This window comes from Prionailurus viverrinus, chromosome B1 (assembly GCF_022837055.1).
Source record: "Prionailurus viverrinus isolate Anna chromosome B1, UM_Priviv_1.0, whole genome shotgun sequence".
In the NCBI taxonomy this organism is placed as follows: Eukaryota; Metazoa; Chordata; class Mammalia; order Carnivora; family Felidae; genus Prionailurus; species Prionailurus viverrinus.
The window spans coordinates 127,728,613-127,756,339 of NC_062564.1; the positions used below are offsets into that span (position 1 = coordinate 127,728,613).

At 38.4% G+C, this 27,727-nt stretch overlaps 1 long non-coding RNA gene across 1 annotated transcript; it reads right to left on the bottom strand.

The window, feature by feature from the left end:
- LOC125163639 (uncharacterized) lies at positions 1–27,727 on the bottom strand. Its single transcript, XR_007151528.1, has 3 exons — positions 27,691–27,727; positions 23,431–23,558; positions 1–38 (listed from the first exon to the last, which is right to left on the bottom strand). It is a non-coding gene; the product is annotated as an uncharacterized LOC125163639 (long non-coding RNA).

The window sequence follows — 27,727 nt, forward strand, 5'->3', positions numbered from 1 at the left end:
ACATGCTCTATTGACTGAGCCAGCCAGGTGCCCCAGGACTATAAAATAATTTTATAAATAAAACAACCAAGAAGTTAAAATAATTGCATATTATTTTATTTATCATTATTATATTTTGCATTTCATATATTTGATGTACTTTAAACTATTTGTAAATTATTGGTAAATTGGGTCCTTTATTAATAAATTGTCGAAAACACTTTCTTGAAAATGTATTCATGGTAATGAAAGTAGGTTTAAAACTTTTCATATTTTTACTTAGTTTAAAAATATATATTGGGGCATCTGGGTGGCTCAGTTGGTTAAGGGTCAACTCTTGATTTTGGCTTAGGTCATGATCTTGGGTTTGTGGGATCAAGCCCTGCATTGGACTCTGTGCTGATGGCCCAGAGCCTGCTTCAGATTCTCTCTCTCCCTCTCTCTTTGCCCTTCTCCCCCTACATTCTTATTCTCTCTCTGAAAATAAACATTTAAAAAATATATCAATTATTTAATTATTTATAGAGGTATCCTGTGATTCAACGAATGTAAGTTTAATGTAATCTCTAATGATGTTTTATGCTGATCTGTAAAGAAATCATTCATAAGGTTGCATAACCTGAAAGTCTTGAGTCAAAAGTCCATTCATCTTCATGCCTCAGTGAAAAACGGATTGCACTATTAGTTATATGGAGGATAAAAGGAACTAAGATTTTAGGAATAACTTCACTTGGAGAGTTGCACAAGAATGAGAGTAATGTTTTAAGAAATGTAGAACCAACCAGATGTTTGTAAATTATATGGCTTGAGATTTTTTTTTCTTCTGTCTTAGTGTTTTCTGTGTGAGATAAGATAGAAGTGAGGGCAGACCACCCTCAAGATTACTATGGCATATAGGTTCTGTTGGATTAGAACATTTTCTATATTTTTGAAGTGCCTAACTGAAAATTTAATTGCTTAGGAGAGAGAGGTGATGAATTAACTGTATGACCAGGATTACATTGCTAAGTTCAATGGTCAATGCTTATTCCTCATTTGCTTGACCTTTTAGCATGATTTGAAACAGCTTTTTTTTTTTTTAACATTAGTGATTTAAACTTTTTAAATGTTTTATTTTTCCTAGCTTCATTGAGATATAATCGACATACAACACTGTGCAAGTTAAAAAAATTTTTTAATGTTTTAGTTTTGAGAGAGACAGAGACAGAGCATAAGCAGGGGAGGGGCAGAGAGAGAGGGAGACACAGATCTAAAGCAGGCTCCAGGCTCAAGCTGCCAGCACAGAGCCCGATGCAGGGGTTGAACTCACAAACCATGAAATCATGGCCCGAGCCGAAGTTGGATGCTTCACCGACTAGGCCACCCAGGTACCCCAATGTTGTACAAGTTTAAAGTGTGCAATGTGTTGATCTGATACACTTACATGTTGCAAACTGATTAACAGCTTAACTTCAGCTAACACCCCATCCATCGTGACACATACTTACCATTTCTTCTTTGTGGTGAAACCACTTAAGATCTGCTCTTTTAGCAACTTTCATGTAAATAATACTAAATACTACTAACTATGGTTATTACACTGTACATTAAATCCCCAGGACTTACTCAGCTTATAACTTGAAGTTTGTACACTTTGACCAGCATCTCCCATTTTCCCTTACCTCCAAGCCCCTCATAACCACCAGCCTAGTCTCTTGAGAATGTTTTCTATTAAGAGATTTTTAAATATGTAAATCAATGCTACTCTTCTCACTATTTTTTGTCTTGGAAAAATACTACTCATTTTTATTAAAATAATTATATATGTTAATGTATAAGGGGTTTATTGTTATATTTAAATGAATGAATAAATACTTTAAATGTTTCTCAGTTTTAATTTCTAGGATTGTAAATATGGATAGATATAGCTCACAAAATCAAAAGAGCTTTGAGATCATCATTGCTTTTTAAGAGCATAAAGAGGTACTGAGACCAAAGTCATTGTGAAATGCTAGACTAAATCAAAGGAGAAAATAGATTAAACTAAGATAGAAGGATAAAACAATCATTTTACTATTAAACCTGGGGGAAACGCCAAGAATAAGAGCAGAACACTTTTACTTCAAAGGCAACATTTTTAACATGCCAATCAAATTTAAAGATTTTGATTTAATATGTAAAACTGTTAAAAAAGATAATTTCAAACAGAAAATGGATATTAAATATGGAAAACCGATTAAACTATTGTTAAAATTAAAAACAGAGACCAGCCTTGAAAGTTCCCTGAGGAGACAAAACCAGTTTAGTCATAGAAGCAAAGCTTAATTTTGTTTATTTTGCAAGGCTAACTTATTATGGGTCATTTCTTGCTTATCCTTCTGAAAATCATAAGCAAGACAAACTGTTTTCCAAGGTTGGTATGAGGTAACCACTGATCAATTCCCTGTCATTTAAGAAAATCCTACCATAATCAATCACTATGAAGAATAAACAGTCACTGCTTTATCACTATATAAGTTGCTTATAACCAATATACCTAAGCCTCATTCCGTGCTTTGGTTTGAGTATGCTACTGCTTTGTAAATTGTCTTTTCAGTGTGTATCAATCAATCAATTTCTACTAATTAATACTTTGGTGACTCATGGTTTTAATATTATTTCTGAATTTTTGACAATAGTATACTCTTTAAAAGTTTTGTTTAATGTTTTTATAAACTTATTTTTGAGAGAGAGCATGTGCGGGAGCAGGGGAGGGACAGGGAGAGAGGGGAACAGAAGATCTGAAGCAGGCTCTGTGCTGATAGCAGCAAGCCCTATGTGGGGCTTGAACTCACAAACTGTGAGATCATGACCTGAGCCAAAGTTGGACACTCAACTGAGCCACCCAGGTGCCCCAACAATAGTATACTCTTTAAGTAGTGCCCCCTTCCACCCATGTTTAAAAAATCTCCTGAAGCATTTATAGAAAACCTACATTTAAGTCATTAGACTTAATTCTAATTAAATCCTGAAAAAATAAAACAAACGTAAAATAGAAATCAAAGCCTAATAATTCAGAAAAATAAAAAGCAAGCAAAAAAAAAAGATTAGAAATGGATGCATTTTTTAAAAAGTTCTTATGAATAAATAAATCCCAAGATATAAGTAAAAGTCAATTTAACTATGTCTCTCAGCGGAAATAAATGAGGAAGAGAAAATCAGACAGAGGGTTAGTTTTATTAGGAAGAACAAAATACCAGAATTTAGAGAAGCTGAATTAATGTATTGCAAATTAATGCCATATAATAAATTCTATTATGTACAAGACCCCATGTTATGATCTTCAAGGAAACCTTAGATGAATTGTAAAGAGCACTGTGGTCAAGATATTCAGAGTTTAAAATAAAAAACATATCCAAAGTGATTTTGATGATAAAATCAAGTGTATTATTTTTCTTGAGAGAAAGCGTGTGTGTGAGCCAGGGTGGGGGTGGGGGGTTGGGAAAGAGCAACGGAGACAGAATTTTAAGCAGGATCTATGCTTGATGTGGAGCCTGAAGCAGGGGCTTGATCCCACAGCCATGGGATCATGACCTGGGCTGAAATCAAGAATCGGATGCTTAACAGACTAAGCCACCCAGGTTCCCCTAAGTGTAATTTTTTGAAGTGATAAAATTTGTCACAGGATATAAAATAATGAAAGAAAATTTTAATTCTTCTGAAGTTTTTAATTACATTGATAACTACATATGTTTCAAATGTAGACGGACATAAGCCTTGGCAACAACATCCATTGATATATCTATTCAGTTCAATGCATCACAATTCAAATCTACTCATTCATTTCTGTATATAGTCAGGGAATCATTTAGTTATATAGGGAATATGTACTGAATATCTACTATGTGCCAGGTAATTTGCAGGTGCTGAGAATCCAAATAGATGAAACTGGCCCTCATAGAACTTAGAATCTACAGTAGAGAAAAGATAGTAATCCAATCACAGGAATAAACAGATACTTCCAAAAACTGTCACTGGCTTTGAATGAGCATCACAGATTGTTACTGGAGTCGGGTTTTCTGGTCCTACAAGAATAGAAAAGAAGCCAGACCCAAAAGTCAAAGGCACAGGCAAGGCTTTATTGGGTGTCCAGCTCTCACTGAAGGGACACACAGCACTAACAGAGAGGTCGGTTAGGCTGGGCTCAGGAAGAGATGGGAGGCCTTGCTCATATAAAGTTCCCTTTTAGGTGCCCACTCCAACCAATACGCTAATGAGGAAAAGGGGAAAAAAAATGCCTCATCCTGATTGATTAGAAGGGCCTCATCCTTATTCGTAGATATTGTCAGGCAACCCAGGCAGCTCCCTGGTGCTTTTTGGAACCGGGGTCCTGTTTTAAGTCCAGCTCATATATGAGGCCACATTCAGGCCACATCCTGGTTGTGCTCTGTAAGAAAACAGTTTAACAATAATGGCCAAGAAAAAGCACCCTAGGTGCATAATATTTTTCATTTGGGGCTTGTTCTCATGGTCAGTAACTGTTAGTATGAAGTAGAGGACAGGAGGATCCCATGTAGTCAGGATTCTAAGAAGGCTTCTGTGAGAATGTACTATTTGAGCAAGTCTTTGAGGGTGTGGAGAAGAGGGGGAAAGGAAGATGTCATGGATGATGGAGAAGATGAGGAACTGAGAGGCCCGGGTATTGAATTTGCCTGATATATTGGCAAGGATTAGAGTGAGCAAGACCAACAGCCAGATGTCAAAGTTCAGTGACTGAGGAGGAGGGCTCAGAAGATGGACTAGTTGAATGGCGTGAGCCTGAAAACTGCCAGGCTTTGTTACAGTTTCATTTTTTTTTTCTTCTCTTTCTGAGCTTTTCATTTTATTATTTATTTATTTATTTATTTATTTTTCTTTCTGAGCTTTTTTTTTTTTTGACTTTTTGATTTCACTGTTTATTAGCTTGACTCTTTTTTTTAATCAATATATGAAATTTATTGTCAAATTGGTTTCCATACAACACCCAGTGCTCATTCCAAAAGGTGCCCTCCTCAATACCCATCACCCACCCTCCCCTCCCTCCCACCCCCATCCCCTCCCTCCCACCCCCCATCAACCCTCAGTTTGCTCTCAGTTTTTAAGAGTCTCTTATCGTTTTGTTTTTAAAAAGTAGAAGAAGAATGGTCTAAAAGTTTTATCAAGGGAGAAAGGGATGAAAGTCCTAATTCTCAGGTATAATAGGTGTGAAAGATTAAAAAGCCACAGCTAGTTGTGGTGGTCATGAGAATGTGCCTTGCAGACCTCGGACTCCAGGGAAGTTCATGAACCAAGGGCCCCAGCTGCTGGCTCTGGCATGCTTCCCCCATGCTGCCCAGCACATCCTGAGGGGGCAGGAATACCAAGGCAAGACAACGCTAGGGAGACACGGGTCCACTTTGATGGCTGCTTTTGCCTCAAGGACTCCTGGATGGGGCACAACGGTCTAGTATGCCTCCCTTTCTCCCCACTTTGCTCTGTGTCCGAATTATATCACATTCCCATGACTCTCCCAGCCTTTTCTGGCCCTTTCCCCATTTTCTCTTACACAGGCATTTTCCCTAAGGGAATCCCATCATAGGTCTGCTTCCCAGGAGAAGACAGACACAACAGACTCCAGGAAGAGGTACTTCAGTTCAGCTACCATCTATTGCCACAATGGTTTACCTCAGAGTAGGAATGGCAAAATCCCAGAGGAAAGTAGGGTCTTACCCTAGGAAAGGAAGGTTGGCATTTTACAGCTCCCTCTGCCCTCCCCCCAACACACTCTACTTTGTCCTTAATATTATTTTCTTTTTTCAATATTGACTAGTTAAATCTTTGTGATAGATGGGCCCTAGTCCACAGATAAACAGTTGAGAACTACAGATTTTCCCACCTACTTTTTAAAAAGCAAGAAGTCAAGGTATGCTAGAATGATGTATATCTATTTTACTTCTTAAAATCTATGGTGATATATTTTTAAAATGTAATACTATTCTGTTTGCAGGGATTGTTTTTGAAAACTATATGTCACATACTGCCTGCCTTAACACATATTAATTTATTTTACTTTTATAATCTCTTACAGTAAAAGACTAAAGCTTTCCTAAGCTTTTATTGTCAGAGGCCAAATAATTTAAATTCCTATAGTCCTTGAATAATTATTTCATTTATAAAATTTTCAAATCTTTATTTTGAGAGAAATGGAGAAAGAACACTTGGCAATCTTCTTGTCCTAGGAAGATCAATGCCCCATCTAGTGCAACATTAGACAAGAGGTTTCCATGACCATGTTTGTAGAGTTCAGATGTCAAGAACATGACCCATTAGGTGAACTGCAAGAATAAAGCATAGAGGAACACCAACAGCCATCATTCAAACCAAGTCATTTATAGTTCTCTTCTATAACACACCTGCTTGCCAGATGAAATTCCGCTGCTCCATGAAGTACCCTAATTTGCATGGACTTTCAGTGACCTATCTGTGAGCACATAGGAAGCACACACCTGCCTACAAGGCTGGGTCCTTTTTTTATATGTCATTGCTTACTACAGGGAAGTATAATAGAGCAAGACAACATAGATTAAAAATTACAGTTGTTAAAGAGGAAATAGGAATAGCAAGTGATCAGATTAAGTAATTATAGTGTGATAGAGAAGGGACAAGACAGAACCAACAGTCAAAAAAAAAATGATTTATATCCAGGAAATTCTCTGTGGGCTATGACAGTTTCTTTCATGGAGTTAAAACACAGCAAGCTGTAACTCTTTCATTTATTGGTCTTGCAAAATAATGAACTCAATTTTCTTGGACAAAATTTGAGGACAATGGAACTTGAGCCTCTAAATGGACAGTTGGCTAATGGATTATGATAGAACCAAAGTCCACAGAGAGACGCTGAGTGCAGGCAGCTCCCAGAGCTTCAGGCAATCCACAAGGATACCCCTTCTTGCTCTCTGATGGTATCTTCAAATCTTGGCTGAGAAATATTAAGGTGGTAGGTATGTATTTTCAGTGAATTTTTGGACAGGCAGATTTAGGAAGTCATTGAAACAAGATTGGTTCTCCTATATAATAGGAATATAAATGGGAATTTCACCATGTGAAGGTGGGTAAAACAGATGGGGGGGAGTCAGGAGACGTGGGTTCTGATCTTTGCTGAAAACTAGAGATGTGTTGCTATGGGGAAACTACAACTACACCTTTTGTCATCACTTGTAAAATAAAAATTTTAGATTAATCTTTAAAAGTTCTTTTCAAGGCCTAAAATGTTATAATGCATGATATATTTTCTATCTCCTGAGGAACGATTTCTTCTAAATGTTAATTTCATTGCAGTATCCTTCCCTGTTAGAAATTTCCAGACTAAAACGAATATGCAATGCTGCTCATTGTTGCAACATTCCAAGGAGTAAATCAAAGTGATTTTGAAGAACATACATCATACTACCTCATACAGATATACCAAAATAAAAATAAGAATTAATATGGTTAACTAGAATAAAACAGATTATACCTGTCATTGTTATAGAGTCATCTTAAAGAAAATCTTCTCACACAATCTGTTTTTGTTTTTGCATTTTCTTTCTAAAGTATTTTTCCTGCAGGTGAATTGCCTTAAACCTATGATCCATCACAGTTGAACAATCATTACTGATGCTACAATCAGGAATAAAGTCTTAGCCACAGGAAATCAACTTCTCATGCATTGAAAACTGCAGTTCAGACTATCTTGGCTATCTTGCTCTTCTGTTAGTGATTTTTCTTTCAATGTCTCAGTTAGTCATACATCTGCAAACCCCAGCATCAATTTTCTTTTTGTCTTTGCTTTGATCTGTGCCATAGGCCAGTGAAAAGGAAGGTTCTCATTCTCGAAGACAGTGGCACTAAGCTCATTCTGGCTTCTGGAGGGGTTTGGCTACCAGAGGCACAGCAGGAAATAAATGGACAGGAGGAGAAGAAGGTCGGGTTATTTCTTCCCTCTCCTCTGGCTTTTGCTCTGTGGTTGTGTCCGTCTCACATGGATGAGCTCTCACTTAGTCCGGAAACATAGCTTCTTCCATTTGCCCTAAGTCTTACAGTGGTTAACGGTTTCCTGCTGTTGCTAGTTCCTGGCTGACTCACCATCTCTTCCTTTGAAAAATAGTACCTTTATTCAATTCTCTTTAGGATCCCAGTGAATGTGTCTCCTGCTGACTCGTATGCCATCTTTCAAGAGTTTCTAAAGTCTTCCTATTACAGATTTAGGAAAAGTACCTTTATCCCCCAAGAAGTGTACTTTGATTTTAAGGAAAAGTTTAATTTTAATAGCTCTCATGAATTTTTAAGACTAAAGATGTTACATAAAGGAAACAGATCTCTTCGGAGTAGTAGTAAGCTTTTTACTTCTGTCCGTGACCAGGACAACATGCTCAGGGCCAATCCTGAAAGAGTTGACAATGGAGCAGTCTCTATTATGTCTTTTTCTTTCTCTTAGACTTTCCTTCTCACCCAACTGAATAATAAGTCAATCTCTTTTGCACCCCTCCCTCCAAAAAAAGAAAAAAGAAACCTACCCAAATCTTTTTGGATACATTCATTCTTATCAGTGCCACTTTATACCTGAGACAGCAACTATTTCTATTTTGTGATTTTTTTTTCAGACTCCTTAACGTTCATGTGTCAATCGCTGGTATGAGATTGACTTTCCAGTGTTACCGTACAACACATCATAAGGCATCCACAAAAGACCAAAGATACTAGAATAAGCCAACTGATAACTGAGCTTTGATATACTGAGCTGCCATCATCTCTCTTTTCACTTAACGGATTCTTTGAAAGGAAGTTGGAAATAAAAGGCAAGGAGCAAAATGCCCAGTTGCCCAACAGAGATTTCTTTAAACTAAAGATCACCTAACACATTTGTTTCTCCTTCCTTTTTTCTTGTTAACTATGTCTGATCCTGCCCTACAGGTGCTGGTTGATACATTTTACCTGTGCTGGCTTCTCTTTTTTCTTCTACCTGTAACTCTTCCTGGATTCAGGATATTTGTGAAAAGATTTTATCACATAACTGCATTCTTGGATCGAGTCTTAGAATCTCTAATCATAGAGCAAAACTGAAAGGCAATTAAATTTCGTAAACCTTATGAAATTACAGCATTGTGACATATGGCAGGGGCGATTATATGTAGCAAGAAAACTGTTTTCCTTTTGATAGACAAAGTTTGGTCATGTGCACATACTCCAAACTGTGGAACTTGCTACTGGGAAAACAGAACATCTCAAAAATCAATGCCTGTGGTATGCTACCTGAGTTTCCTCCCCTCCCCTACACCACTCCTTTTGCTTCCCCCCCTTTTTTAAGGGTTAAACTGGGTGGTTTTCAGAGTTTTACAAGAGAACTATTAGTGAAAAACAATCTGATACATTCAACTTACTAAGGCCCTACTCTTTCCCTCTAATCTTTCAGCAGGACCCAAGGGAGGCTAAAGTTTAGATCAGTCTATTCTCCACAAGAACTTTGATTCACTATTAAATTCCGTCTAATGAAGATGACTTTGCCATCCCACGGCCATCAGCGGGCTATGTGTGGGACAATGCAAAACCCACCTTGTATAGAGGAACATTGTTCTTTCTTCTTAGTTACCCTAGTTGAATAGAATCTCATGGAAATTCACATGCGCAAGAGACCTGTGAAATCACAAGAGTATTAATCTCTAGGGTGCCTTGGTGAGTCAAGTTAAGGAAATAACTATTTTGCTTAAGTACACACTTGTTCATGTCTTACAGCATGTCATGTTTATGATAAGAGCAAACAGCTGAGATAGAAACATGGAGGGGGGAGGGAGGAAGAAAGAGGGTTTTTTTTTTTCAATGATAAAAGTTAAGATAATAACAAAAAATAAAGTAACTATTTAAGAGTATGCACTAATCATATTGAATCTAATTTTGTCGCCTTGCAGGTAAGAAACTACAGCAAAAAAGACAGTGTTACAGGTTTGAGGCTTCTGGAGCTCACTTTAATGCTTAAGGAATTTCTGATATGTCAATCATACATACTGAAAAAGTCACAAATTATGAGGCAAACTTTGATTCTGAAATTAAGCTATTCTATTTAATAAAATTCTATCATTACAATGTTTATTTACTTCTCTTTACTATTAACTTCACATAGCACATTAAAAATTAGTCAAAATTAGACACATGTAACTATGTAAATAACAGTGTTTCTGTGGTAATGATCCAAGCTAGTGGCAGAGACAAAGATCTGTTATTTTTAAAAAGCATTATAGCATTGGGCACCTGGGTGGCTCAGTTGGTTAAGCATCCGACTTCAGCTCAGGTCGTGATCTTATGGCTTGTGGGTTTGAGTCCCACATCACGCTCTGTGCTGACAGCTCAGAGCCTGGAGCCTGCTTCAGATTCTGTGTCTCCCTCTCTATCTCTGCTCCTCCCCCACTTGTGCTCTGTCCCTCAAAAATAAATAAACATTACCAAAAAAGCATTATAGCATAATGATTGTATGTATGGGCTCTTAAATTCCACCATATACTACCTGTGTAATTTGTACACACTACTTAAGCTCCTTGGGTCTCAGTTTACTCATTTATTTTTTTAATGTTTTTACTTATTTTTGAGACAGAGAGAGACAGAGCATGAGCAGGGGAGGGGCAGAGAGAGAGGGAGACACAGAATCCGAAGCAGGCCCCAGGCTCCCAGCGGTCAGCACAGAGCCCGACACGGGGCTTGAACTCACTGCAAGATCATGACCTGAGCCTAAGTCGGATGCCCAACTGAGTGAGCCATCCAGGCGCCCCATCAGTTTACTCATTTATAAAAAGATAATTATTTGTCTATAAAACTACTGCCTGAGTTGTACGGTAATGTGAAAATTCACTGAGATAATACATAGAAAGCACTTAGAAGAATATTTGAAACATGAAGTATTATATGCATTACCATTATCAATATTTCATTCATCAGACGCCATTCATGCAACAACTGCAAGGCAATCAAGTAGAAACATTTAGCATATTGGAGATCAAATACATTAGTTAGCTTGCAGCAAAATGTTAACTCCTTTTTTAAATGTTTTTTATTTTATTTTGAGAAAGAGAGCGAGCATGAGTGGGGGAGGGGCAGAGGGAGAGGATGAGAGAATTTTTTTCAATTTTTCAAATGTTTATTTATTTATTTTGAGAGAGAGAGAGTGTGAGTGCAGGAGAGGGACAGAGAGAGAGAGGGAAAGAGAGAGAATCCCAAACAGGCTACATGCAGAGCCTGATATGGGCTCAAACTCATAAACCGTGAGATCATGACCTCAGCCAAAATCAAGAGTCAGATGCTTAACCGACTGAGGCATCCAGGCACCCCTAGGATGAGAGAATCTTAAGCAGGTTCCACACTCAGTGCAAAGCCCGACGTGGGGCCTGAGGGAGGGCTGCATCTCACAGCCACGACATCACGACAGCTGATATCAAGAGTCAGATGCTTAACCAACTGAGCCACCCAGGCGTCCCACAAAATGTTATTTCTTTTATTTTTTTAAATTTTTTTAATTTATTTTTGGGACAGAGAGAGACAGAGCATGAACGGGGGAGGGGCAGAGAGAGAGGGAGACACAGAATCGGAAACAGGCTCCAGGCTCCGAGCCATCAGCCCAGAGCCTGATGCGGGGCTCGAACTCACGGACCGCGAGATCGTGACCTGGCTGAAGTCAGACGCTTAACCGACTGCGCCACCCAGGCGCCCCAGAATGTTATTTCTTAATAATAATTCTCTTTTATTAAACTAGTTAGAAAACATATCTATATCTATATCTATGTCTATATCTATATCTATATCTATCTATATATCTGTATCTGTATCTGTATCTATGATATATCATAATTACTTTATCTGTTCATCCATCCATGGACACTTAAGTTGTTTCCATGTCTTGGCTGTTGTAAATAATGCTGCAATGAATGTGGGGTGCATATATCTTTTTGAGTTAGTGTTTTCATTTTTAGTGGGTAAATACCCAGAAGTAGAATTGATGGATCATATAGTATTCTATTTTTAATTTGGGAGGGAACTTCATAATGTTTTCCACAGTGGCTGCACCAATTCGCCTTTCCACCAAGAGTGCACAAGAGTTTGCTCCCTTTTCTGCACACCCTTACTAATATTTTTTTTATTTCTTGTCTTTTTGATAGATAACCATGGGTGAAAGAAGAACTCATCAGTGAATTTAGGAACTATGTTAAACTAATAATGGAAACACAAAGTTACAAAAACTCATGCAGTGCAGCTAACACAGTGCTTGGAGGGAAATTTATAGATTTAAGGTATTTGTATGAAAAAAGAAGAAAGGTATAATATTGATGAAATTAGAGAAACAATTGGGGGATTTAACAATGTTAACAGCTAGTTGTTTGAAAAGATCAACAGGATGGATAAGCCCCTAACAAGAGAGATCAAGAAATAAAGACAGAGAACATAAATTATATGTATATCAGGAATAAAGAGGGAATATCACTACAGATCTATAAAGACATTAAAGGAATGATAAGAGAATATATGGGCAACTTTATGCCAATACATCTAATAACTTGGATAAATTTTTTGAAAAATAAAACTTACCAAAACTTATACAAGATAAAACAGAAAATCTGAAGAGCCAAAATATATATATATATATATTTTTTTTTTTTTTTTTTTTTTTTTAATTTTTGAGACAGAGAGAGAGCACAGGGGAGGGGCAGAGAGAGAGGGAGAGGGAGAATCCCAAGCAGACTCTGCACCACCAGCACAGAGCCCGACATGGTGCTTGAACTCACAAACTGTGAGATCATGACCTGAACCGAAATCATGTTTAACCGACTGAGCCCTGCAGGCGTCCCTGAAGAGCTCTGTATTTTTATAAATTTATTAATTGATTATAAGAATACCATTTTCCCTCTGTGTACTTCATGCCTGATATTTTAACGGAGAGTCTTAACGAGTTTTGTATGTGTCATGGCCATGGCCCTTTCTGTCCATTTGGGCTGCTATAACAAAATACCAGAGCCTGGGTAGCCTCTAAACAACAGAAATTTATTTCTCATGGTTCTGGAGACTGGAAGTCAAAGATCACAGTACAATGTGATAGGGTGAGTATTCTCCTTTGGGTCACAGCTTTCCCATTGTACCCTCACATTATGGAAAGGGCTCTCTCTGGGTTCTCTTTTATAAAGGTACTGATTCCACTCATGAGGGCTTGACCCTCATAACCTAATTGCCTGCCAAAGATCCTATTTTCTGATACTATCACACTGGGCATTAGGATTTCAACCTATGAATTTTAAGGGGGGACACAGTTACTCAGATGATGGCACCTTCTTTGGCAGTGAAGAGAAGCTATCCTTTTCAGAATAATGCATAAAATGCATTTATGCATAAAGAAAAATATACAAGATTACAGTGAAAAATTATTATATTGAAATGCAATTATCAAAATATTTGTGATAGCATTTTATGTGCTTTTTTAAAAGTTTATTTATTTTGAGAGAGACAGAGACAGCATGAGTGGGAAAGGGCAGAGAGAGAGGGAGACAGAGAATCTCAAGCAGGCTCCACACTGTCAGTGTGGAACCCGACACAGGGCTCAAACCCACGAATCTGTGAGATTGTGACCTGAGCCAAAACCAAGAGTCAGTTGTTTAACCAATCCACTGAGACACCCAGGTTCCCCTGTGCTTTCTTATTAACACCCTAAATAATCATATCTATTAGTAGATCTAATAACTATCATTATTTCATAGTAATGTTGAGTGTAAATGTTTTTTGAGATAGCTGATATAATAGTAATAGAATATAAAAGTATCTAGGATTGCTATTGGTGTTTTATACCTGATTTTGATATATTTGTTTTCTTTGTCAATTATTACTTAGATATGATGTTCACTATTAATGCTCCAAATATACAAATTATATAAATAAAGGTCTTATCCACAGTGGTGCTTAGTAGTAATAATTACTTTTTTACTCTAGGTTTTTGATTTGCCCCTAAAATAGTGGTGGAAATCAGGTCTGCTTAAGATTACTAAGCTTTTGTGGGAGTTCCAGAATGTTGCATCTGGGGATTGCACTTTATTTCACATATAGAATTTAGGCCTTTTTAAAAAGCAGGAACAGATTTGGGTTCTGGAATAGGAAAGTTGGGTGAATTAGGTATATCAGGTTGCTATTATTTGCGCTTTGCAAAGAAATCTTTGAATGAGGAATGATGGAGGATGGATGAAACTGAAGAGGAAGACAAAAGATAGAAAAGATGGAAAATGGTACAGGAGAAACACAAAACGTGGGTCAGTCAAAGGTTGTTTCTTCTGACATCTTATTCCAATGAAAGAAGCTCTAGAATAGGATTTGTGGAATACACCAAAGGGAAATGTGCCTCTCTTGCTATAATTAGTTTTATAATGTATTTAATCCAGGGATTTCCTTTGTACAGCTATGTGGGGTCCTTGTGTCCCCCAGATACCCTCTTTTGAAGAAAGTCAGTTTTTCTCTTTTTCAGATTGTTGGGTGAGTTGAAATCTATCCAGGGCCTGGGCCTGGATGCTTGTAAGGAAGTCAGAGAAAAAAGGTGCAGCACTGAGGGGCACCTGGGTGGCTCAGTCAGTGGAGCATCTGACTTAGGCCCAGGTCACGAGCTCATGGTTCATGAGTTTGAGCCCTGCAACGAGTTCTGTCTGGGAGCCTGGAGCCTGCTTTGCATTTTGTGTTTCTGTCTGTCTCTGCACTCCGCCCCCCCACCCCTGTCCCACCCCACTTGTGTTCCATCTCTATCTCTCTCTCTTTCAAAAATAAATAAACATTTGAGGCGCCTGGGTGGCTCAGTCGGTTGAGCATCCGACTTCGGCTCAGGTCATGATCTCATGCTTTGTGGGTTCAAGCCCTGCGTTGGGCTCTGTGGTGAAAGCTCGGAACCTGGAGCCTGCTTCGGATTCTGTGTCTCTGTCTCTCTCTGCCCCTTCCCCCACTTATGCTCTATCTCTCTGTCTATCAAAAATAAATAAAATGTAAAAAAAAAAACATTAAAAAACAAAAATAAACATTAAAAAATTAAAAAAAATTCAGCATTGATGGACTATATTTGAAAATAAAGGAGACTAAATAATAAGATGAAAGATGTAGCTGAACAAAGGTTCAGTTAAAAATATTTGGAACAGGGGCGCCTGGGTGGCGCAGTCGGTTAAGCGTCCGACTTCAGCCAGGTCACAATCTCGCGGTCTGTGAGTTCGAGCCCCGCGTCGGGCTCTGGGCTGATGGCTCAGGAGCCTGGAGCCTGTTTCCGATTCTGTGTCTCCCTCTCTCTCTGCCCCTCCCCCATTCATGCTCTGTCTCTCTCTGTCCCAAAAATAAATAAAAAAAAAAAAATTTGGAACTGATATTCTAGTAGCTTAGGGGAAAAGGAAGAGATGAGATAGAATAAGGTAGAAGGTCCTACCAGGTCTTGATGCCCTCTGGCTGGGCATAACTGTATGCAGAAGTATAGCCACATGACCCTCTTCATTGAATTGAGTCTGTAGATACCTTCACACATAGGAATTTTCCTAGGTTGAGATATATATGCTAACAAAAGATTACACAACCTATTAAAGAGAGTTTGGGGCTATCACTGAAAGTGAAGGTGAGAATATACAAAATAAAGAACGTAAGCTCTATAATTTAGGGAGAGAAAAATAGAAAGTTTAAATGAAGGCAAAATAAGTAGCGAATGAACAGGGGAATTTTCGGAAGTTATCTTTTTTTTTTCTCCGATTTGCTTTATGAAGCACATAGCAGAAATCTAAGGTTATTTCTCTCTTTTCCTCCATCACCTCTGTCATATCCTATTGGCTAGAAGCAAGCCACGGGTCCCATTCACGTTCAGGGAGAGGTGATTTACAGAATGTTAACATGGGGGCTCCTCGAGTGTGTCTGCTGTAATTGGCCTTCTGGCCTCGAATAATTCATGTCCCTCTCACATTTAAAATACATCCACTCTCTTCCAAGTTCTCAAGAATCTACTCCTGAAATCATTGTTGCACTATATGCTAATTAATTTGGATGTAAATTAAAAAAAAAATAAAACAAGATAAAAAAAAAAAAAGAATCTCATCCCATGATGGCTTTAGCTCAAAGTCCAGGGAAACCATGTGCAGGTATGGCTGAGGTTCCCAAGTGTGGTTCACTAAGTACAGTTCTTGGGGCACAATTCTTCTCCATCTGTGGGACTGTGAAACCAAAGACAACCCAGTTAACCGCCTCTGACAATCCAAACATACAATGGAGGCATGAGCATATGGTAACAATTGAAGATATTCTAGTTCCAAAAAAAAAGGGAAGTCGAGGTGAAAAGAGTCACTGGTTGAAGGAGGCTTGACATCCAGCTGGCCAAACTCCAGCCAGAGTTCTTCCACTAGGCTTCAAGGCTTGGGGTTTCCAGGCCTCCATGGCTCGTGGCTCCATCCTCTGGTTTTGTGGTCCTGCCCTTTGAATAAATCTTTCTTCATGACAGGTAGCACATGTTTGCAGCTAAGTTGTTTTATTATCCCACTTCATGGCAATATGATTTAGGGAGTCTCACAGCCTTTTTTAGTTTTGTGCTCTCTGTCTCTTTTGGTCCAAGCTGCAAGTATTTCTGCTCAAATACTTTTCTTAAGAACTTTGGGGGGTCTTCTCTGGATCTCAGAGGGGTTCTTTTCACTAAGTACAAGTCATACCTACAGATATTTTTCTTTTTTTCCTTTTTTAAAAAATTTTTGATGTTTATTTATTTCTGAGACAGAGAGAGACAGAGCATGAGTGGGGGAGGGGCAGAGAGAGAGGGAGACACAGAATCCTAAGCAGGCTCCAGGCTCTGAGCTGTCAGCACAGAGCCTGACGCGGGGCTCGAACTCACAGACTGCGAGATCATGACCTGAGCCGAAGCCGGATGCTCAACCGACTGAGCCACCCAGGCGCCCCTCTATAGATATTTTTCAAATAACCTTTTCTCTACCTCTTATTTATATGGCTAAGGGACAATGGCCTTAAGCTTCCTAGAGATCTTATGGTCAGATGGCGAGGGTCTGTATGGGACGCTTGTCATTTCTTGAAACAGCCTTTTGCATGACTGAATACTCGGAATTTTTTGACCTGAGGTTTTTACCAAAAGGTAGTGGAGTCAGAACCTTAGCTTTTTTTCTAGAACATGCTTTCCTGACAGTGAAAATGTCAGCTACTTTTGCAATCTGAAGAGGTTGAAAATTTCCCAAATCACCCAGACCTGGCTTCTTTTTGTTTACACTTCTTACTTCAATCTGTTTCTTTCCTCTTGCATTTTACTATAAGCAGTAACAAGAAACCAGCTAGCACCTTCAACACTCTGTTGGAAACTCTTCCTTACTATATAACCAAATTTACTACTTACAAGTCCTGTTTTCCATATAAAGGCAGAGACGTTATCACTAACCACTACAGATCCCTTTTCTCCAGTTTCTAAGGACATGGCTCACTACTTCCTCTGAGCCCTCTGCAGCAGTGTCCTCGAAGTCCATATTTCTATTAGCAGGGTGTTCACAGTGATTTAGGCTTTCCCTAGCATGCTCCTCAAAATTCCTCCAGCCTCTACCCTACTGCCCAGTTCCAATGCTGCTCTGCTGGTTTAGGGATTTGTTACGGCAGCATTGTAATTCCAGGTATCAATCTTCCCTACCGCATAACAAATTATGACAAGCTCATAGCTCAAAAGAATACATATCTATTAGTTCATAGTTTCCATGGGTTAGGAGTCCAGGTACAGCATAGCTGGGGTCTCTGCTCCAGGGTCTCACCAAGTTGGAATCCGTCTGTTGACCAGCACTGCAGTCTTATCAGGGGCTCAAGTAAGTGAAGATCTGCTCCAAGCTCCCTCAGGTTGCTGACAGGATTCTTGTCCTTATGCCTGTGGGACTGACATCCCTATTTTCCTACTGTTGGCTGGGGCTGCTTTCAGTTCCAGGGGGCCACTCACAGTTCTTGGCCCTCCAGCCCTCTCTTCAGGCCCCCTCACAAAAGGGTAGCTTACTTCTCAAGGCTAGAGGACAGCCTCTCTACTCTCTCTCTCTCTCTCTCTCTCTCCCTCCAATAACATTATTTACCCCATTATTTGGGTGACACTAATACAACCAGACCCAGAATATCATAAAACAGAATGGATTGCTTTCTTTTTTTGCTACTAATTCATCGTTTGAAAAACCAAAATAGATACGCATCCATTACCTATTAAAAAATGAATATGCAATTTAAGCATGCTGTTTATTTATTAATAAATAATGACAAGAAGACAAGAATAACTATTAACTATATTATTTCAGTTGATAATAGATTAACTATTAATTATATTATTTCAGTTGATAATATATTATTCAACAGAAGAAATCTGTTAGAAACTAAGAGATGCTTCTGGACATTATGACCAGTTATATGACTCCTTCCGACCATTTACAATGAAGGACTCTGTTTGCTCATCTTTACACATAATGTCGTTAATGCACTGAGTCAATTGCTATCACTGTTGGTGAAGAAAAATTCAGCTCTAGCCACAGGGAGCCTATCTTTAAATAGTTCTCGCTAACAGCAACTCAGTTTCAATTTTGTTACTTTTTATTCTTTCTTACATTTTCAGTCTCCATCAGACTATGTTAGTTCTTGGCACCAGTTTATCCAATTAATCCAATTTCAGGGACTGAGATGATTCTGAATCGAGCAGCAATTCCCCCTTGAAAATTGATGTATTTATGGTTTGCCTTTAATTCTGGGGCGCCTCTTTTCCAGGTCAGGACCTGGGCCTACCTGGGGTACTACAATTGGTCCACATTTAAAAAATTCTCAAACACCCATTTGTCTCTGCTGCAGACTGTTTTCTCCGTTGCCAACATACTTGTCTTTCTTAAAAACAACAGCAACCACCACCAAAACTTTTTATTCTCCTGCCATGAAAACTCTTTCACAGGTTCGTTAAGCATCTATGTGGTAAACTCTAGACTTATAGCATGCAAGACCTCCCAGCTTCACTCTACCTAGTTTTGGTCACTTTCTCACCTGCACATGCTACATCAAATCTCTCATTATTCTTCGATTACTGCAAATATTTTCATGATTACCTTGCTTCGTTGTTGCTTATCAGGGTCCACCAACTTCTATTCTTTCTGCCACCAGGGAAAAGCTTGTTTGTCCTACAAGACCCTTCTTAAATTGTTGCCACTTTTGTGATAATGTTCCTCGATCATTTTTCCTATCAAGGCACAAATACTTTCCTCTTTACTCCCATATCGTCCTAGATATTTGGCATTGTACTTTTCACAGTTTGTTGTAAATACTTCCGAGTCTATCGCCCGATGGCAAGCACTGTGTGTGCGCGCGCGTGTGTGTATTTATTTATTTATTTATTCTGTTATTATTCTGCTATTCCCTGACACAAAACACAGGACTTTGAAGGTTTGTGGAGGGATTAAGTAAAACATGTCTCTAGATCTAGGGAAGACTCTCCAACGCTGCTAGAATAAGATTTAAAAATAGCTGTTCTTGGGGCTGGGTCCCTTAGTTGGCTGAGACACTGACTTCCGCTCGGGTCATGATCTCATGGCTCATGAATTTGAATCTTGCATCGGGGACCTTTGTCCCCCTCTCTCTCTGCCCCTCCCCCACTCATGCTCTCTCTCAAACATAAATGAACGTTAAAAAAAACAAAACTGTTCTCTATCTTTAGCATACAATAAATTTAATGTCAACCATGATGGGACAAATTGATACTACACTCCTTCCGATATGATACACTGAGAAGGACACAACATCACTCCTGTGGTATTCTTACCAACAATGAATAATCTGAATTTAATCATGAGAAAACATTAGGGAAATCGCAAATGAGTAACGTTCTAAGAAACAACTGGCTAGCATTCTTACAAGTGTCAAGGTCATGAAAGACAAGGAAAGACCAAGGAAATGTTTCAGATTACCAGAGAATAAAGTGACATGACAACTAAATGCATCATGTGATGGTGGATTAGATCCTGAATGAGAAAGAGAACGTTTGTGGGTAAATTGGCAAAATTTGAATAAGTTCTATCAATTAGACTATAGTCTAGGCTAATATTAAAGCTAATTTCTAACGTTAATTTGTTGATTTTGTGAGTTATATAACATTTATGGAATAATGGGTGAAAGGGGTATGGGAATCTCTGTCCTACTTTTGCAACTGTTTTGTAAGTTTATTGATATTTCAAAGTGAAAGTTGTAAAAATTCTAAAATTAAAAATTAACAGAAATTTAACGAAAAAGTAGCTCTTGCACTTGGCTTTTTCTCCTCAGCCAGTCTATAATTGCTTACGGGATATATACTATCTGCCAGTTGTTATGCTAAGTTGGATGCAGACACAGTCTCTGTGCTTCTGGAGCTTGCATTCTGGTGGGGGAAGACATTTATTTAAAAATGACAATACAAACAGATTTTTTTTTTTTTTTGCACTAAAAGTTTGTTAACATGAAGTAGGCTGCTGGGGCAAATTTTAAAATGTTGCAATTCTGGTTCTAGTGTTGTAAGTTTAAATCCTCATATGCTAACTTTAAATTGTAAGTCTAACTACTAATTGACTCTATATTCTATTCATTACCCCCTACTTGCCTCCTTTTTTTGTGTGTTACAAGGGAATCTCCCCCAGATAAGCAACTAAGAGATGAGATTAGCTTTCTCTTGTCTTTGCATCTTCCCCAGGTTTGCCCCTAGTACACAATAAATGTTAAATGAATATTTGTTTATTAAAAAAAAGTTTTTTGGGGCGCCTGGGTGGCGCAGTCGATTAAGCGTCCGACTTCAGCCAGGTCACGATCTCGCGGTCCGTGAGTTCAAGCCCCGCGTCAGGCTCTGGGCTGATGGCTCAGAGCCTGGAGCCTGCTTCCGATTCTGTGTCTCCCTCTCTCTCTGCCCCTCCCCCGTTCATGCTCTGTCTCTCTCTGTCCCAAAAATAAATAAACGTTGAAAAAAAAATTAAAAAAAAAAGTTCTTAACGTTTATTAATTTTTTTAATAGAGAGAGACAAAGTGCAAGACAAGGATAGGCAGAGAGAGAGAGGGAGACACAGAATCTGAAGCAGGCTTCAGGCTTTGAGCTGTCAGCACAGAGCTAGATTCAGGGTTCCAACTCATGAACTGTGAGATCATGACCTGCGTCGAAGTTGGCCCCTTAACCACTGAGCCACCCAGGTGCCCCGAATATTTATTATATATTAATTTAAACTGCTTAACATTTGTTAAGTATTTTGAAAGTATTTTTAAGTATTTTGAAATTCACATAACAAAAATAGAGAGTCTTCAAGGCTCCATAAAATGGGTACAGATTTTTCAAAATAAGAAACAATTTTCAAATTTGCATAGTGTATATATATTGCTGTAGACATTAGACAATATTAAATGTTGATTGTATATATACTTAAGTTCTATTTAAATTATAAATAATTTTTAAAAATCGAATATCACAAGAACAGACACTCAGATCGATGGAACAGAATAGAGAACCCACAAATGGACCCACAAATTTATGGCCAACTAATCTTTGATAAAGCAGGAAAGAATATCCAATGGAATAAAGACAGTCTCTTCAGCAATGGTGCTGGGAAAACTGGACAGTGACATGCAGTAGAATGAACCTGGACCACTTTCTTACACCATACACAAAAATAAACTCAAAATGGATGAAAGACCTCAATGTAAGACAGGAAGCCATCAAAATCCTTGAGGAGAAGGCAGGCAAAAACCTCTTTGATCTTGCCTGCAACAACTTCTTACTCAACACGTCTCTGGAGGCAAGGGAAACAAAAGCAAAAATGAACTACTGGGACCTCATCAAAATAAAAAGCTTCTGCACAGCGAAGGAAAAAATCAGCAAAACTAAAAGGCAGCCGACGGAATGGGAGAAGATACTTGCAAATGACATATCAGATAAAGGGTTAGTATCTAAAATCTATAAAGAACTTACCAAACTCAATACCCAAAAAACAAATAATCCAGTGAAGAAATGGGCAAAAGATGTGAATAGACACTTCTCCAAGGAAGACATCTAGATGGCCAACCGACACATGAAAAAATGCTCAACATCACTCATCATCAGGGAAATACAAATCAAAACCAAAATGAAATACCACCTTACACCTGCCAGAATGGCTAACATTAACAACTCAGGCAACAACAGATGTTGGCGAGGATGTGGAGAAAGAAGATCTCTTTTGCATTGTTGGTGGCAATGCAAACTGGTGCAGCCACTCTGGAAAACAGTATGGAGGTTCCTCAAAAAACTAAAAATGGAACTACCCTATGACCCAGCAATTGCGCTACTAGGCATTTATCCACGGGGTACAGGTGTGCTGTTTCGAAGGGACACATGCACCCCCATGTTTATAGCAGCACTATCAACAATAGCCAAAGTATGGAAAGAGCCCAAATGTCCATCGATGGATGAATGGATAAAGAAGATGTGGTATATATATATATATATATATATATATATATACAATGAAATATTACTCGGCAATCAAAAAGAATGAAATCTTGCCATTTGCAACTATGTGGATGGAACTGGAGGGTATTATGCTAAGTGAAATTAGTTAGTCAGAGAAAGACAAATATCATATGACTTCACTCATATGAGGACTTTAAGAGACAAAACAGATGAACATAAGGGAAGGGAAACAAAAATAATATAAAAACAGGAGGGGGAAAAAACAGAAGAGGCTCATAAATATGGAGAACAAACTGAGGGTTACTGAGGGGTTGTGGGAGGGGGGATGGGCTAAATGGGTAAGGGGCATTAAGGAATCTACTCCTAAAATCATTGTTTCACTATATGCTAACTCATTTGGATGTAAATTTTAAAAAATAAAAAATAAAATAAAAAAAAAAGAATATTTACATTACATTACAAAAAAAATCGAATATCAAGGGATAAGACTGTGTCTATTACCTTTGACAGAAATTATTCTTTCTTTTTCACTGAAGGGGGTTCATTGGCCAAAGAATTTGATTTTGTTTACTGTTAGTAAGTTAGTACAATGGTTTTGGAAAAAAGTGTTCTGACATTCAAAGTTCAAAAAACATAATGAAATATTTGCCCTTATGTTTGACTTTCTGGTCCAAGTAATAAATTACACTATAAATATAGGATTTCTTCAACCTGAATGGATAAACTTCTTTTTTTGCTCTTTATGGACCTCAAAGTACAAACTCTTATGGATGAACATGTTAGTCTCCCTATGATGATCTAAATCTTCACATTTTAAACTTTGGATCAATTGTTCACTGTGCAAAAAATGTTTCCTTCACCTTTCATTGAGCTTTCAAAATCCTTGTTATGAATAGAGTTTTTCTCTCTCTCAGGGCTTTTTAATTTTTAATCACTTGTTTCAAATGCTGATCATATTTCTGAGAAATTACTTTATGTAAAAAATGGAGCAAGATAGAGTTGCCACATACCTTTTTATCTTTTCTGCAAAATTATTTGGGCCTACAGTTGTGGTGACAAGGTTGCTTCTAATAGGTTCTGTTGCCATGGAAGCAGGCTGTTGAAAAGGGCAAGACTCAAGGCCTCCAAATCTTTGCATCTATATTCACAAATATACAAATCTTAGTTTTAAATGGCAAAATATAGCAAGTGACACTTGTTGACCATGAAATACTTTTCAAGAACAAAATTTATAGATGCTAATATAGCTAAGTTGACCTTATATATAACCAGGATTCTTTTACACCATAACTTGGTGATTTGAAACAAAATTTTAAAAATAGTTTTGTAAATAGAGAAATTATTGTTTAAGCTCTGAAATGAAACTAAAACTAGGAAGGGGAGGAAACAAAGAAGGAAGAAATAGAGAAAAAATAGCCAACTGTTTATTCTCTAAGCACACACACCAAGTATGGGTGTGTGCTCCATAAAAATAAGATCAATATCTCTCATGCTTTTGTTCTGTATTCTCATTGTTTACTCTAGTGTATCACACATAATAGGTGCTCAATAAGTATTTGTTGAGTGAATGAAGACCTAGGGGGAACAGATGGCAATGTTGGTAGCAAAGAGAGGAGACTCTGGAGGGAGACTCTGAGGGAGAAAGTAGTAGCCCTCAGAGTGTCATGTACATGAAACCAGCCAGACTCAGCTGGATCCTCCTATTAGGATGAGAAATGTGTTTGGGCAACTGGCCCACAACAGGAGCTACAGTACAACACACAATGCACAGTGTTCAAGAACTACTGGCCATATTTGGGCTTGGTCCAAGCAAATAGTCAATAATAGGAGACTAAAATGTAGTAATACAATCATCCAACATGTGGTTAGGCTATAGGGCTACTTGGAAATCCAGAAAGACAGTCAATTCATGGGCAATCTAACACCTGTTAACAGAGTGCATGCCACGGGAATGGTATATGCAGTCACGGGAGGATTTCTATAGGAAGGTAGAGGTGTCTTTTCCTAACTATCGCAGGGCTATTTAGGGGTTCATTTTTGACACTTTGACTCTTTTCCAGACCACAGACATACATTTTTAAAAATACACCAAAAGAGAAACTGCATAATCTCTTTAAAATTTTTAAAACATTTTACTTTGAAATTATTTTAGACAAAGGTACAAAATAACCTTTGCCCAGCTTCACTTAATGGTAACATCATACATAAACATAGTACCATGATCTAAACCAGGAAGTAACAGTGTTAACTAAACCAACACCTTATTCAAATTTCCTCATTTTCTCCACCGATACCCTTTCTCTGTTCCAATGATCTATTCTGGGATCCCGCATTGTGTTTAGTTCTCACATCTCCTTCGTCTCCTCCAACCTGAAGTCACAAGTTCTTAAAGAAAAGCTTTACTTTTCATCAGAATAACATGTTAGAAGTTAAATTTTCAACTACTATTATTGGTGTTTCTTGGGTCCTCTCCTATTTTCAGAGCACAGCCAAGAAAAGGAACTGAGAGTCTGTGTTTAACTGAAGAGAAGACTCGCAAGTCTTTTTTCCTGGGCTTCTCCGATAATCACTTTTTATATTGTTCAGCTTTGTAGTTTCTGCAGAATTTTGGGGGGGGGATCATTCAAAAATCACTAGGCCCCTTATTTATTAGTTAAACAATTAGTGCAACAATTGTGAACTGTTATAGAAGAAAGTAGAGGAGTAGAATGGTGAACAAACCAGGTGGGCTTCATTCAGCAGGACATTCTGGAAATATGCATTAGAAATTGAGATGACAAGTATCATCCAAAGGACAGAGATGAGGATACAGAGCTCATTGGCTCCAGTGCTAGCCAAGTATCATAAATAAGTGGTGGGTGCGAGAACCAGGGCTTGTATGATGGTAAAAAAGCACAGCTTGTGATGAAAATGCAAGTGTCACTCTACCTGAGAGTCAGGAATGAAACGGGGTGTGGTGACCACATCGGAAGAGGGCAGCTGGTATTTACCTCATCTGGAATTTATAACTAGCATGTGAGCTCCATGTTGCAGGATCCGCAGAAGTTTTTTTTTCAAGAGCACTTCTTTTTTTTTTTTTCTCCAAGAGAATTTTATGTGAAAATTCTTATTTTTAAATGTTAGTAACTAATTGGCCTCTGTGGACCAATTCAAGAGTTTCTCTTGAAAGTCCTTCTGCTCTTGAATTGTCCTAGTATTCCAAGGCCATTTTTTTGGTCAATCAGGGGCCAGTCTTCTTCCAAATGCCATATAGAGAAAAACGCTGTAGTTTGATAGGTCTTCTTCTGCTTTCCCTTCTTCCTGCCATGGAATGGTCACTGTTAAAGATGGGTGCTGATCCAGAAATTCTCAGGTCATGGTTATCACATGGAAGTTCAACATTACAGCTCTCCCCATGTCATGTTCCCACACTCCGCCATTGCTCTCTAATGTGCAGGAACCATGCCGGTCTAACTATGCCCAGTGGAGCTGTCAGTGTCCTCCAGGAACTCTTCCCGTGACACTTTTTTTTGACAAAGCCTTTGGCCATTTTATGGAACTCCAGTCTTTGGCCTAAGACCCTGCTTTTCTCAGGGTAAATTAATTTTACTTGTGTCCTCCATGGATCCTACAGCTCAACCATACTCTGCCACGGTGGTTTACTCTAAACCAGCTAGACTCCTCAACTTTGAATTTTGAGAAGTTTCAGTAAAACTTCCATTTCCTCCCCCAAGGAAGCTGAAACCTCCCCTCACAAATTCATCTACCTCTTCCTTGTAACCAGCTCTACTGAGATGGCTTTGGCTAAAACACTAAGTAAACACAGAGTCTGGTTACAACTGTCCTGGAGGATGAAAGAAAGGTAGTGGTCACATTGTATTTGCATAATTCAGTGGTGCCATTCAAATGCCTCAGCCCAAAACAAAGAAGGTCTGGTCAAATGTGACCCACAGCTCTCATTCTTAGACATAGGAGAGGCTGTCCTGAATTTAAAATTTTTCCCTCACCTAGCACTTGAAGATTACTTCACCGTAGTAGATACCCTGTTACCCTAATTTGAACAGCATGATAAAGCCATTTTTTTGTTTTTAATTTTTTTATTGTTTTTATTTATTTTTGAGAGAGAGAGAGAAACAGCATGAGCAGGGAAGGGGCAGACAGAGACGGAGACACAGAATCCAAATCAGGCTCCAGGCTCTGAGCTGTCAGCACAGAGCCCAATGCAGGATTCAAACTGTGAGATAATGACCTGAGTCGAAGTTGGATGCTTAACCGACTGAGCCACTCAGGCATCCTTTATAGCCATTTTTCAATAGGAAGTCAATATAGGAAGTAAAAAATGCAGAAATACAGAATTGTTACTTAAATATAATAATTTGGCAGAAAAATCTTACTCTCCCATTCTGAAGTTGAAATTGGAATTGGAACTGAAAATAAGCAAATTCATAAAAAATCTTTGGTAGGTAATAAGTTCAATTCATATACCTGTTTTGATATATGTACTCCAATATCTGCAAGAAAATCTCAACAACCGCCTATATATTACCTGTGTAGATACAGCTTTGTTACTTGTTAGATCTTTCACTTAACCTTCTGCACAAAGTGAGCAGCCAAAGAATGTTGCAGCCCTCCGTGAGTCTGCAATGATTCGTCCTTTGTGGATTTTTAGCAAGAAGTAGCCTGGATACCAATTATGGCAAGGGTATAAATGATTCTGTTTGTGAGAGTCTGTGTTTCAAAGATTCTTCAGTACTGAATTTCCTTCTTGATCAGGAACAATACTTTATTTTGCTTTTCTTCTCTTCTACTTTTTCCCAAGGGACCTAAGAATTGTTTCAAACTTGTACTATGTATTAGCTTTCTGGGTAGATGGTAACAAGTTCATGAGGTCTGAGAGAGACAGCAAGTAGGAAAAAGCTCCCAGACTGGTGGGAGAGAAGCAGGGAATTTGCTTTTATCTTCTGACCACTGAGAGACTCCCCCTACTCACCAGTAAATGGAGAAAATAATATTGGCTCTGTGGACGTTACAAGACCGTGTGAGAAATAAATGAGATAAAAGGTGATTATTTGAGGGTAGCCTGGGTGGCTTGGTTGGCTGACTTCGGCTTAGGTATGATCTCACCGTTCACGAAATGGAGCCCCGATTCAGGCTCTGTGCCGACAGCTCAGAGCCTGGAGCCCACCTCATATTCTGTGTCTCTCTATCTCTCTCACCCTCCCTGACTCGCACTCTGTGTCTCTGTTTCTCAAAAAATAAATAAACATTAAAAAAATATATTTGAGGAGTACCTGGGTGGCTCAGTAGGTTGAGCCTCCAGCTCTTGAT